The following is a 15,216-nucleotide window of genomic DNA, read 5'->3' as shown; positions in this document are numbered from 1 at the left end:
TTTACCAACTGCGTGAGATTAAACGATTCTGCAAACAGATCGCATCCTAGACCAGCATCGTCAGTCCTGGCAGAGTGCATTAACCATTCAACATTATGTACGTTAAATCACCTAAAATGGTAATTTCGGTGTTAAGAGCAAGGTTAAGTTTACTCAACTGCGTGGATATGGAGTCAAATACACTGGGTTCTGAAGAAGCATGTGGGGAACGATAGACTACACAGATATAATTGGAAATATTTAGATGATTTAGTTTATACAGTGAGTAATCAAAATTAGATGAAGTGAAGTTTAAAACAGTGTCAACTGCATACTGAGATTTGATATAACAACAGGTGCCGCCCTTGTTGCGGAAGCTTGTGAGGAGATGGTAACCAGGAAAACAAAACTGGGATCTTTCGGCAGAGAAATATTTGTGGTTCTGTGAGGAATAGGGCCAGAGGGGATATGGACTGTAGGAGAAAATGAACTGAATTTAGATTGGTGCTGAGACCTCGGATACTGGTGAAGAATAAGGCCGCACATGCACTTCTCCACTGACGAGCATGACTAGGAATTGCAACAGTCGCTGCCAGCACAGTTGCTTGATGACGACCGGGAGGGCCCTCTGCCGCCAGCCCTACCCTGCCGGTGGTGGCAATCCGAAATACCACCTCATTTGCTTGTAATGATGCAACAGCCATTGCTAAAGGGAGTGAAAATAGAAAGTGTGATATTTTACGTGCATGTAGTGTGGTGTAGACAGTTGAAGGTAGAGGTATTAAAAGAGTATGCTGGCCTACTCTCTGTGTAAATGAAAGCACTGAAAATGTTCAGCAAAGGGAGATGGTCAGGATAAAGTCCTGAGGGCTGGTGAAACGGGGGCTCCAGCTCTCCCTATCACCAGCTTGCCATCTACCTCGGAAGTACTGCCCTGTTCGATTGGTGCTACAGTCTGTAATAAATACTCAAACACATTGTGTGGTTTGGCCGGTTGTGGATCATTGTACTCCTCAAGTAAGTCTCTCATCTGCAGATACAGTTACGATAACAAAACACAGAAACATAATTATAAACACAATATAGAGGAAATATACTCAGGACAAAAGGCAAGAGAGAGCTATTGACAACGCATGGCGAATGACAAGAACAGCATTGCCACACAACGTAAAAAACAAACATCATAACACTACCATGGTGCACCTCATATAAATATGCCAACAAGATTTATCATAATATTCGACATATACTGTAGTAGCATATGTTACCTGCAAACTTCATCAGTTTCATGAGTTGCTATTGAACCCTCAATCTTAGTTGAAGTTTTGACAAATTAATATACATAAATCATTGGGGGATATAGCCCTCCTAGCTCCCCCAGATTTTACGGCCCTGCTTCTGGTTAGGGAAAGACCTCTGCAACTGAACACGTTTATCAAGAGTATCGAACCCTTGCAGTTCCAAATATCATTCTTATGCTGCATAAAATTGTCTTGATTCTGCAAAAAAATAAACAAAATTTATGTCACCGAATACAAGAGGGTAATGATTTTCAGGCATTTATAGCTTGAGCATTCCAGATTTTTTCTTCAAACCATCCGATTCTGGACATTGACTTAACAAGCCGTTCCCAGAGACCCAGTAGTCCTCCTATGTACCATACACCTAAACGTCTGTTTCCTGAGATCCAGTAGTCCTTCTAAGTACCATTCATCTCCATATGTCACCACTTCACCGTCCATAGAGAAAACACGCTAGGGTGCTCTCTAGAATTGGTATATCGGTATTAACAGAGATGGTTTTATCATACTTGTCGGAGGGTCTTTTGTTAGATCAGGAAGTTTGTTTTAACAAAATTTGAATCCTTAAACTAGTCCCTGTCCCAGGGGGGAATCGGTTCCGCGTCTATTGTTAAAGCAGACCATTCTACCGCATCGATCACTGCTTCCCTCTGGGATTAGTTGTCTGGTAATTAATAGATACAGACACAGAAAAATTTCATTGAATTTCCGCCTCATCTTATAAAATTAAACTTAAAAAAGACAGCATAGAATTCAAAGATAAAAAATTCTGAATAAAAAACAGAACTATTAATATTTAAATTATGTATATAGCACATGAACCAGGAAATACCTGGTTTTTATTTACACTCGACATAAACGAAGATTTTGAGAGAATCTTTCTCACCGAAAGAAACTGGGGCAGCTGCGGTGATCCCAGTTGATGACCATGATGACGAGCCCTTAACTGTTCAGTCCCGTCAGGAGGAGATTGTCGGAGATGTCTTACTTAACACTGACTTAGCATTAGGTGACCAGAATGCCATAAGGTCACTGCTCTGTCGGTATGCTGATGTCTTCTCTGACCAACCTACTGTAGACTCGCAAAGGTTGTGTCACAAAACTGAGTTGACAAGCAATACTCCCATAAAGGTTAAGCCATATCCGATTCCCATGTGACTGTCGGACGCAGTAGACAAGGAAATTGCCGACATGGAGACTGCAGATATTATTGAAAAGTCCTCATCCGCAAGAAGGATGGTGGAGTCAGGATTTGTGGCGATTATAGGAGGTTAAATGCAATCACCAAAGTGGATGCTGAGCCAATGGGTGACCATATTGCCATCTTCTCCAAGCTGACAGGGTCACGATATTTCACGAAGCTCGATTTGGAGAAGGGATTCTTTCAGATTCCCCTTCATCCTGAGAGTTATCAGTTCACTGCCTTTGCTACTCCTAGGGGGTTGTATCAGTATAAAGTCCTCCCATTTGGACTTACCAAATCCTCAGCAGTATTCAATCGTGCCATGAGAAAAGTGCTCCATGGTATCGTAGGAGTAGAATTGTTCGTTGACGATGTCGTCGTTCATTCTGCCACGTTGGAGGAGCACCTCAGACTCTTGGAAATTGTCTTCAGTAGACTCCAGAGTTTCAACATGACTGTGAAGCCAAGCAAGTGTAAAACTGCACACAGTGAGGTGGAGTTCCTTGGAGATATTGTTGGCAACAGTCGCTGCAGGTGTCAGACGACAAGATCAGAGAGATTAAGCTCCGATACCCGTGACCAAGAAACAGGTTAGAGCATTTCTCGGCCTAGTGCGGTATTATAGAAGTTATATCCCCAACTTTGCTCTCATTGCCTAGCCATTGTATGAGGTGCTTTGGAAACATGCTTCAAATACCATTGAATGAGAAGCCCAAGAGAGATCCTTTGCCACCCTCAAGATTATGTTGTGTAAGGAGCCTATCTTGCAGTTGTCTGATTCCAATAAACCTTTCATACTATGCACTGATGCTTCACAAGATGGAGTAGGTGCCTCATTAATGCAAGAATCGGAAGGTGGAATTTTCCCAGTGGCATATCACAGCCGTAAGCTAAAACCCACCAAGAGGAATTACAGTACTGTTGAGGAAGGAACTCTTGGCCGTGTTTGACGGTGTTAAGAAATATTACTATTATTTATATGGAGCACTATTTACTCTGGAAACCGATCATATGCCACTCACTAGGCTCAGCACAACTAAGATGGCTAATGCAAGACTGACATGCTGGACACTGTATTTGCAGCAGTTTAACCTTGTTGTGAGATACATCAAGGGAAGTGACAATGTAGGTGCAGATCTGATGTCTCGCCAGCTAAGTGACGACTAACACGGGCAACTATTGTACACTGGGGTCCATAAGACAGGCGTCCTGAGAGATTTGAACAATCCAAGGACTAGCTTGGCTCCCAGTAAGTAGTATATCAGTAATATCTGCTGTCTTGCTTGTGAGTCTCATAGGACACATTATGTCCAGAGTTTGTACATACAAAATGTACCGTAGGTTAAGAGGGAAGTTTGAGACCCCTCAGAGGCAATCCAAGGCTGTGTCTGAATTACCTTGTGGTGTGTCTTGAGCTGTGGGCCTCTCTGAGGATTCCTGGAGAATACACATTATCCACATGAGTGTTCACACCCACGTTGGGTGTTAAAATGTGATCTGCCTGAGATTGTGTAGGGATTCTCAGCTTGCCGATATTAATCGTAAGTGCAGAGTTAGCTTTAACCACAAAACTACAAGGGTCCTTTGAGATTCTGTCCTGGGACTATGTTTCCTGGCTGATAATGTATCCAATAAGATAATAATAGTGTACCTTTTGCAGCATATGTATTGACTACTAGGCAGAGAAATTGTAATTTAACACAAATTGTTTGTGACATCGACACTTTTGATGTTCCACCTTCGTTGATTTCGCAGGTACAGATGGTGGGTGTAGCAGTTTTCCCATGCAGCTCAGCTGATTGTCTCTGCCACATGCTGCCGCCTCTTCTCTTCTGCCTCGTTGTCTCCGTTTACTATTAATAGGTTTTATATCATTTTACACCTAGGGACAGTTACACTGCAACTGTCACATCTACACAGTGTATTATATACACCATGCTACATAACAATTAGTTGTTAATGTAAATGTAGCGAACTTTCACTCAGTTTGACCTGAGTACAGGATTTTTCACCATCGTCACGGAATTTTTTCCCTCAAGCTTGCTTCTATTAATGTAAATACGAGGTTTTTACGCTCATTGGCAACAGTGATTTTCTCCTGTAGCAGGATAGTACACACACCAGTGTGAATATTGTGTGACTGAGTTAGGATGTTTATGCATATATTAAATTTTCAGAGAAAATTTTGATTTTGATGGGTCGTAATGTCACAAATTAATTCGCGACATTGTGTTAGTATTATATAGGGAACGTCTGATGAATACTGAAATGCATAAACTTTCGCTCAGTCCGTTAACTGCCTCACCTTTGCACTCAGATCGTAATGAGTTTTCATAACCCTTGTCATTGTTTTCATGACTGTCTTTCTGTATAGACAGTGCATTTCACTGAGCAAAACTTTTTGTGTAATTGTCATTCCCACGCATTGCTTTTCCGACTGTTGCTTTGGGCTGTGCCAGCATGCTTACATTCTTCAATTGGTGTTGGACAACCACGGGAGTAGGGTCGTTGTGGCAATACTGAGAGCAGGCTCCCTCATCGTAGCACCTACAGTCTCCAGAGATCAATGATTCCCCAAGTCTCCCCACCGAGTTGGTGATCGGTTGTAGTGACGTTAGCAGTGAATTTCAGTGCCTTAGCAGAGATGCCCAGCTTCACAGCTAGCTCTGTTCTCTCCACTGACCAGTATTTCCATTCAGTTTCCTAGGCTTTAAGACTAGCTTTTGAATGAGAGTGAGTGTATTTCCTTTGATATTTGAATTCACTAGTCCCCCTGCGACAGTGAATTCCCCCTCTTGAATTCATTTTTGAGATTCATGTAACGTAAATTTATTTCATTGTAATGAACAAATTTACAGTTCTTTTCTTGAGCTTAATGTAAATGTAGAATCGTGTTTGATTTCTCCACATTGAGCTTACTTTACTGTGCTACTCCCAGTTCGCACAAACTTCTTAATCACGACTGATATTTAAGCCAGTTCTTCCATATTTAAACTTAAATCCGTTATGTCAGCCAGGAGTTAAGCACAAGCAAGGACCTGTCCATTATTAGTATTAGTTATTGATTGTCATGGGGTAAAAACACTTTCTTAGAGGCCAACAGTACTAATGATACAGCATTCGTGATTAGATAGTCTCCGCTGTGTACTGTTGAGAAAGTTTATAAAATTCTCATCCTTAGAGAATCGGCGAAGTAAACCGGCATAAAGTAAAACTTACTACTTTATTCATAAGTCTATAGCCCTCATGTCAGTGCCATATATATATATTAGTCATAACCATTCACTTGGTTATTTAACTTAATTCCTAAAACCCCCTGTGACAGATTCACATTCTCTGTTAATGTGTCACCTAATGCCGCAAAATAATATTGAACAGCCTGCGCGCGCGCGCGTGAGCGTGTGTGTGTGTGTGTGTGTGTGTGTGTGTGTGTGTGTGTGTGTGTGTGTGTGTGTGTGTGTGCAATTTACTTAATTTTTCATCCATTATATAAAATGAAAAGTAGAAAAGCTGCCTGAACCTTGCAGTGCAACTTCCTTCTCCTTCCACAATTTTACTTTTTCTCTAAAGCTTCTCTTACTCTCTCTAAAGCCTCTCTCACATCCTCCCATCCGACTTGCTCTCTGAGCCTGTCACTGAAGACCCTCCCTTTCTTGAAATTCTCTCTCTCTCTCTCTCTCCAATATAGACTTTTTGAACCCCTCCACGAGTATACTTCTTAATCTTAATAAAATCGATTGAGAGTTGCAAGAATAAAGTAAGCAAAGTATAATAACTTACGATCTTTAAATGCGAAAAAAAAATCCCCATAAGGAATAGGAAAATGTTTAAAAGAAAGAAAAAAAAAAGGAGAAGACGTGAAGCAAACTGGAGAGAGAGAGAGAGAGAGAGAGAGAGGGGGGGGGAGGGGAAGGACTATCTTACTCTGGGCAACAAAGGACACTCCACCAAAGCCAGGCACATCAACATTACTGGAGCTTTTATGGCTCAAAATCCATCCACTTGACTGCTTACACACACACACACACACACACACACACACACACACACACACAAATGACAAAGGAAAACATTAATATTGAACCTCTCTCTTTCTCTCTCTCTCTCTCTCTCTCTCCCTCTCGTCCCGACCATTAGAATTAAATAACAATACCGTGCCAAACAAAACAAAAAGATAATTCGTTTTGGTACATTTACTGTACATAAATTGTTCATTATTACTAAGCCTCGCCTTATATATGGCGAAGCTTATTGTTTTGGTAAATATTAGGCTATTATATTTCTTTGCACTTTTATTTTTTCTCAGATCTTGATGAGATTATTCAGGAAGGTACCCTACGGTAACCCAAGTACTTGTCCTAAATATATATGATCTTACCTATTTTTGAATGTCGTATACTCATTTTCAGTGCAAAAATTGCTTTATTTGAAAGTGATATATCTCAGACAACAATTGAGATAAAGCTATTTAGTAGAAATCCTGTGAGAAAAAAAAACTGCTGAGAATATTTGTTGAATATTTTGCCATTTAACCTTGTGGGAAATACCAAATTCAAATCTGCTGTGTTTTCATTGTAACAGGTTTCAGAGAAAACTACAACAGCTCTAAAACTGTACCGGTAACTTTACAGAAATATAGCAATGGTCCCTCTTATTATCTGGATGGTATATGGTTACAGTTTACCATTCAGTTAGCCAGTTCTTGAGACAAATGTAAAATAATGTACCCATGCTTCATTTATTTCTTCCATCCCCTTCACGTCAGATTTTGTTGATATTACACTAGAAGCTATCTATCTATCCATCTATTGCCAGATGGCAGACGCCTCAATCCCGTTCGGGGTGGCCACAAACAAATCGCTTTCACTTCGCCCTGTCCCCCGCCATTTCACTGCCCTGCTCCCAACTCACACACCCCTCTCTCATATACCTCTCCACCCCATCCCTTCATCTCAAGAAGCTACCTTAGGTTAACCCATCATGTCCAGGGGTTGTTTTCACCACCCAAACCACCAGGAGGTGTTTTTCTTAAAAATCACCATTATTTAATCTATAATTTCTCAGCTAAACCTATAATATAAAATTATAGTATAATATAATATTATAATATAATGCAATAATCATAATAATAATACAATAACAATAATACTACAAAACACTAGATCATGTATACATGCCACCCAGACATCCCCAGGTTGTCATGTATACGTGCCACCAGGACGGTATGGGTTAATTTAAGTACATGTTCCAAATATGAAAGACCTTGAACTATTTTTGAAGGTCACAGAATTATTTTTCTATCTGTCTATTGCCAAATGCCTCAATCCCATCAGGGGTGGCCACAAACAAATCGCTTCCATATCGCCCGTCCAATGCCACTTCGCTGCCCAGCTTCCTGCTCACACCAACCTCTCTCATACACCTCTCCACTCCGTCCCTCCAACTCATCGTCGTCTTCCCCCTACCTCTCACCGCCTCCACCTCAATCGCATACACATACACTCTCCTCGTTAGTTTCTTGCTCTCCATCCTCTCCACATGGCCAAACCACTGCAATGTAATTTTCCTTGTGCTCTCTATCACACCCACATCCACACTTCAGAGCTCCTTCACTTCCTCATTAGTCAGTCTGTCTCTCCATGTAACTCCACATGCTCCTTTCAGATAACTCATTTCCACTGCTCTCACTCTTATGTCCTTCCACCAAGGTCCAAGCTTCAGTTCCATACGTCAGACTTAGTATCACAATACTGTCATGCAGCAACTTTTTTGCTTCCATGCTCACTTCCCTGTTCCTTATCACTGCATTCAAAGAACCAGCAACCTTTCTTTCCTGTTGTACCCTTTCAAGCACTTCACCCTCTAAACTTCCATCCATACTCATCACACTACACAAGTACTTAAACCCACTCACATTTTCCATTTTCCTCAACATCCAACCTCACTGTACATTCAGTGACTTCATTTCTCTTTTTTGCTCTTTCCTACATTCACCTTTAGATTCCATTTCTTACATTCACTCCCAAACTAGTTCACCAAGCCTTGCAGTTCTCCATTGTCTTCACTTAACAGTACAGTATCATCTGCAAACAAACGTATAGAGAGTTACCAAACACTGTTCTCTCTCATTAGAGTTGCTCCAGCATCCACTGCCCTACCGTGTACCTCCTTTATAACCCCATCCATATACAGACTGAACAACCATGGGAACGTGACACACCCGTTTCAATCCTACATTCATATAGAAAAGTTCACTCTGTTCACTATCCACACGCACTGCAGCCTTAACACCCTCATAATACTCCTCACGGCATTCAACAACTTCCCGTCTGTATATCCTTAATACTTTCCATATTCCTTGTCTATCCACCCTGTCATATGCTTTCTCTAAATCCATGAAGGCTATATACAACTTCTTTCTCATCTCTAGAAACTTTTTCACTAATGACCTAAGAATGAATATCTGATCTACACAACCTCTTCCCTTCCTAAAACATTCCTGTCCTCCTCCAACTAATTCGTCTGTTATTTCCCTAACCCGGTCAATAAGTAGCCTACAATATACTTTTCCTGTTACACTCAGAAGACAAATGCCCCTGTGATTACCACACACATTTTTTTTTCCCCTTTTCCTTTGTACAGCAGAATAATTATACCTGATCTCGAATCCTCCGGGACTCTACCTTCCTCCCATGCCAGTCTGCACATCTTCCATATCCATTCTATTACTATTTCTTCCATATGCTTCAGCATTTCACCACACACTCCATCAATTCCTGAGGTTTTCCCCATTTTGACTTTCTTCATTGTTTCCACAACTTGCATCCTACTGATTTCTTCCTCTCTTCTCACCTCCCTCCTCCTTCCAGCAAATCCCCAGCCACTTGTACTCGCATTACTTTCATCCTCAATGTTCAACGGTTCTATAAAGTGTTCTCTCCATCTGCTCACTTTTTCTCCCTTCTCCACTAGCAATATACAATTCTTAGCTTTCACTCCCCGACTTATCTTTTATTACTCTGTCTAACTCTCTTTACCTCTTTCCATAAATTTTTTACATTCCCTCTATTTGCACTTAAATTCCTTTCAAATTAGTTATCTGCTCTCTTCTTACTTTCTCTTTTCTTCTCAACACATAATCTTCTGTCTCTCAACTTCCTCCACACCCCTACTTCTCATCCACTCACTATATGTTTTTTTTCTGTAGAGCCACAGCCTGTCTCATCTCTTCTTTCTACCATGCTATTCCTTGCACTCATTTTCGTCGTCTTCTCACCCCAAAATCTCATACCTTATAATACCATAGATAGTTATGGTGATGCCTCCTTATTGTGGCTATACAGTAAGTAAATAGGTAACTAATTATTATTATTATTATTATCATTATTATTATTATTATTATTATTATTATTATTATTATTATTATTATTATTAGTAGTAGTAGTAGTAGTAGTAGCAGCAGCAGCAGCAGCAGCAGCAGCAGCAGCAGCAGCAGCAGCAGCAGTAGTAGTGGTGGTAGTAGTAGTAGTAGTAGTAGTAGTAGTAGTAGTAGTTGTGTACTACTACTACTACTGCTGCTGCTGCTGCTGTTAAGAATTCAACATGCTGTGGAGCTCTTATTGATGTTGCATATATTTCTTTTTATTGGGAAGATCTAGGAGGCTTCTATTCCAAGACCGTTCGAGAGAGAGACTTGATATTTTCAGGAGTGATGTATCTTAGTTGAAGGCTTCTTTCGACATAATCTTTTTCCCTACCTCTAGGGCCCGCTATGTTAGTTTTACAAATTTTGCTGTCCTGTACAGGAAAAACTAATGAGTAGATTACATTGCAAATATTCCAGTACTTATGAAGTCGTCAACATATACTATTGCCCCTGGATATTGACATTGAGATCTAATACTTTTTTTTTAGACACTGAGGAAAAACGAAATGGCCTCTTCATGCCTGAAAGTGCTAAATCGGAAAGTATTTGGCCGATTCTGACTAAACTCGGTGCAAATGTAGTGGGTCATGAGTGAACATGATTGGCACAGTATGAATGACCTTGACCTTCATCTCAAGGTTACAGGTCAAAAGTGAAAATGTATGAGTCATACAAAAAATCCCGTAATAATAGGTGTACAGTGATAACAAAAGTATTTTCAGAATCCTAGGAGTTTCTACTTTTTAAGATTTCATAACAGCAATTGCGACAAATCAATATTTTTTGACGTTTATTGAAGCTTTTTGGACCTAGATTCTCATATATATCGATCTTGGTCAGAGAAATGTGTGTCACTTATCTCTGCACATTCAGTTTATGATGTATTGCTAATAATGCACCATTTACCACAACCATTCTTAATAATGTACATATTTCAAAGACTATTCACCATAACTGATGTACAAGTGTGGAATATTTTTTGTCCGTCTTATCTGGAAAGTGGCATTATCATCTAGAATGTGGCCTTCTTTAAATACAACTGTAGCAACTTCAGAAATCTAGTTATTATTGTTGTATTTGTTGTCGTTGTTCCTGTTATCATTTTTCTCTGTCATGGGGCTTGTCATTAAATGGCATTAAACCTCATTTCCTTTGTCACCAGATGCTACAATATAATAATTAGCTGTGTGTGTGTGTGTGTGTGTGTGTGTGTGTGTGTGTGTGTGTGTGTGTGTATGTATGTGTGTGTGTGTGTGAGAGAGAGAGAGAGAGAGAGAGAGAGAGAGAGAGAGAGAGAGATTTTCCTTCTTGTTCCTTCTTTATATACTGTATACAGTATATATATATATAAAACTAGAGGCCTCCAAGGGGTCAATCACACCAGCCGCGAGCTGATAAAAATCTAGCGCTGCTCAGAATATGACTTTGACCCACTTTCACCAATTTCGAACCTGTAGATGTTTATCCCTACTACACACATTAAAGTCTGTGATGATATCCTGGGCGGTTGCGAAGTTGTCGTGGAAGTAGACAGACAGACAAACTGAAAACAATTTCTGCTTCGCTATCCCGGCTGGATAAAGATCCGACTGAATTCCACAGAGCACCGTTTCCCCTTCCCCGCCTCTCTCTCTCTCTCTCTCTCTCTCTCAGTTTTCTTGTATGCCTCTCTCACTATAAAGCCCCTCTCACTCTCACTATTACCTCCCTCATTCTTTCTAAAACCTTACTCACTGTCACTACAGCCTCTCTCACTCTCTATAAAGCCTCCTTCACTGTTATGAAAGCCTCTCTCTGTTTCTAAAGCCTCTCATTCTCTATGAAGCCTCTCTCGCTCTTGTTAAAGCGTCTTCCACTCCAAAATCTCTCTCACTCTTTTTAAAGCCTCTTTCACTCTCTCTAAAGCAGGGGTGGTGAACGTTCGGCCTCCGGGCCGTACAAGGCCAGCAAAATCATTTGATCAGGACCGCAAGGCAATTCGTAAATACAATTTCATTAACTCATGAACGAATATATATATATATATATATATATATATATATATATATATATATATATATATATATATATATATATATATATATATATATATATGTATATGTATAATGTACTGGGCTACAGTTGATTTAAGTTGATAATTTTGTATGGCCCGCGAATGATGTTAAAAATATCCTAATGGTCCTTAATATGAGGAAGGTCCCCCCTGCTTTAAAGCCTTTTTCTCTCACTAAAGCCTCTCACACAATGTCCCACCAGTCGCGTTTGCTGAGCATTTCACTAAAGGCACTCCCTTTCTTGCCATTCTCTCTCTCTCTCTCTCTCTCTCTCTCTCCAACAGTCTTCATTAACCCCTCCACGACTGTACTTAATAAAATCGACTGAGCGTTGCAACAATAAACTAATCGATGTATCCTTGATAACTTACGATCTTTAAACGCGACAAAAATCTCCATAAGGAAAAGGATAATATATGAATGAAAGAAGAAAGAAATGAAAAAAATAAAGTGTTGCAAATTCGTGAGAGACAGACAGACTGACAGACAAACAGACTGACAGACAGAAAGGGGAAGGCCTATATTTTACTCTGGGCAACAGTGGACACTACCAAAGCCAGGCACACCATCATTGCTGGAGCTTTTATGGCACAAAACCCATACACTTGCCTGCTCATCACACACACACACACACACACACACACACACACACACACACATTCTACTCTTTCCACGATTTATCATGTATAACTTTCCAGACACCACAGTACTAGAAGAATTTGACGTCATTCTGCAATATATAATACTGACCATGACAGAGAAAATTTGAGCCGGTGTCATATGCACCGAGTGACTTTATGCTGGAAGTTACCGTTCCCTTCTCTATAAAGCCTAAATTAACCTAATCTAACCAAACCTAACCTAACCTTAACCTAACCTTATCTTAGATCAACCTAACCTAAATAAACCTAAATTAAACTAATTTTAATTCACGAAATGACTAATTTCACAATTTGCCTGTAACATACATATATATCTTTATTTCTATATATCCATATATTGACCTATAGTTACCTACAGGTCGACAAGACATCCAACTATCTTCCTGACATGTATTTCATACAATGCTGTTGATAAATGGCGCAAAATTTGAGATAAAATACGGATACTTTCAATATATAAGCTAAACGGCCACTTGGCACATGCGCACTGAGCGGAACGGTAACTTTCAGCACGTCACTCACTGCATACGACACCGGTCTCTCTCTCTCTCTCTCTCGTCCCGATCATTAGAATTAAATAACAGTACCACACACACACACACACACACACACACACACACCGCTCGCTGGTGCAGTGGTAACGCTCTCGCTTGCCAACTGGTGGACGTGAGTTCGCGCCTCGCTCAGGTTGCGAAAAGTTTCACTGACGAAGTGGGTGGTTACTGTCCCCCTAGAGCAAGGGAACGGGTGTGTGCGTGTGTGAAGGTCACAGCCTTGCCCTTAGGTCGGACTATATGAGCTCTCAGCTCCCTTCCGGGAGGGTAAAAAGCTGACGATCACGACCATCAAGTGATCCTGACCGACCCGGTGAATACACACACACACAAAAAGAATTGGTTTCGTTACTTTTACTGTTCGTAAATTTTTCATTCTATTAAGCTTTGCCTTTAATAGGGAGGAGCTTATTGTTTTGGTAAGAATTATTATCATTTTTCTTTGCACTTTCGTTTCCTAGATGTTGATGATATTATGCAGCAAGGTACCCTACGGTAAACCAAGTACTTATGCTAGATAAAAATGACTTTGACCTATTTTTGAAAGTCATATGCTCATTTTTGATGCAATAACTGAATATTTCAATATGACATATCTCCTAGAGTAATTGAGATACAGCTATTTGGTACAAAATCCTATGATAAAAAAGTCTGTTGAGAATTTTGTCTGAATATTTAGCCATTTAGCCTAGTAGAGTGTACCAAACTCAAATCTGTTCAGCGTTTTCTTTGTAACACGTTTTAGAGAAAACCACAAAAGCTGAAAAGCTGTAGCTTTAGAGAAACATAGATGTGGTCCCTCTTATTATCTTGAAGGAACATGGTTACATTTAGCCGTACAGTTAGCTAGTTATTGAGGCGTATGTAGAATAATATACCCATGCTGCACTTATTTCTTCCACCCCTCTCGCTTCAGATGTTGATATTGCATAAGAAGCTACCTTACGTTTATGTAAGCACATTTTCCAAATACGGATGACCTTGAACTACTTTTAAAGGTCGCAGACTTGTTTTTGGTGCCCAAACTTCATACCTGAAATACCATAAATAGTTATGGCAATGCTTCCTTATCGTGGCTCTACAGTAAGTAAATAGATAAGTAGTTCCTCTTCTTATTCTTCTTCATACTAAGAACTCAACATTCTGTGGAGTTCTTATTGATATGGGATATATTTCTTTTGGGGGGCAACATCTAGAAAGGCTGGCATTCCAAGACCGTTCGAGAGAGAGACTTGAAACTTTCAGGAGTAATGTACCTTGGCTGTAGGCTTTTTTTTTGGCATAATTTATTTTCCCTAGCACTGGGGGGCCGCTATGTTAGTTTTACAACTTTTGCTGTCCTCTGCAGGAAAAACTACTCAATGGATTGATTTGCACACATTCCAGTACTTATGAGGTCGTCAACATATACTAATGCCCCTGGGTATTGATACTGAGATCTAATAAACACTTTCTGAAATGCTGAGGAAAATCAAAATGGCCTCCTCATGTCTGAAAGTGCTAAATCGGAAAGTACTTGGCCGATTCTGACCAAACTCAGTGCAAATGTAGTGGGCCGTGAGTGAACATGATTTGCATAGCATGAATGACCTTGACTTTTATCTCAAGGTTACAGGTCAAAAGTGAAATGTATGAGTCATACAAAAGTCCCGTAATAATAGGTCTACAGTGATAAAAGTATTTTCAGAATCCTAAGAGTGTCTACTTTTTAAGATTTCATAACTGCACTTATGACACATATCTACCTATTTATCTATCTATCTATTACTTATTGACGTTTTTTGGACTTAGATTCTCATATATATAGATTTGGGTTAGAAAAAAATCATGGTACTTATCTCTGCACATTCAGTTTATAATGTATTATTAATAATGCACCATTTACCACAACCACACTTAATACTGTACAGTATATATTTCAAAGACTATGCACCGTATCTGATGTACAAAGGCGGCATAGTTTTGGTTATTCGTACTTGGAATGTGACTTTATCGTCTGGAATGTGGACTTCTTTGATTATTGCTTCAGCAATTTCAGAATTCTTATTATTATTGTT

Source organism: Coenobita brevimanus, chromosome 59 (genome assembly GCF_032717465.1).
Source record: "Coenobita brevimanus isolate Jiangsu-jjx chromosome 59, ASM3271746v2, whole genome shotgun sequence".
NCBI lineage: Eukaryota > Metazoa > Arthropoda > Malacostraca > Decapoda > Coenobitidae > Coenobita > Coenobita brevimanus.
This window is presented reverse-complemented; position numbering follows the sequence as displayed.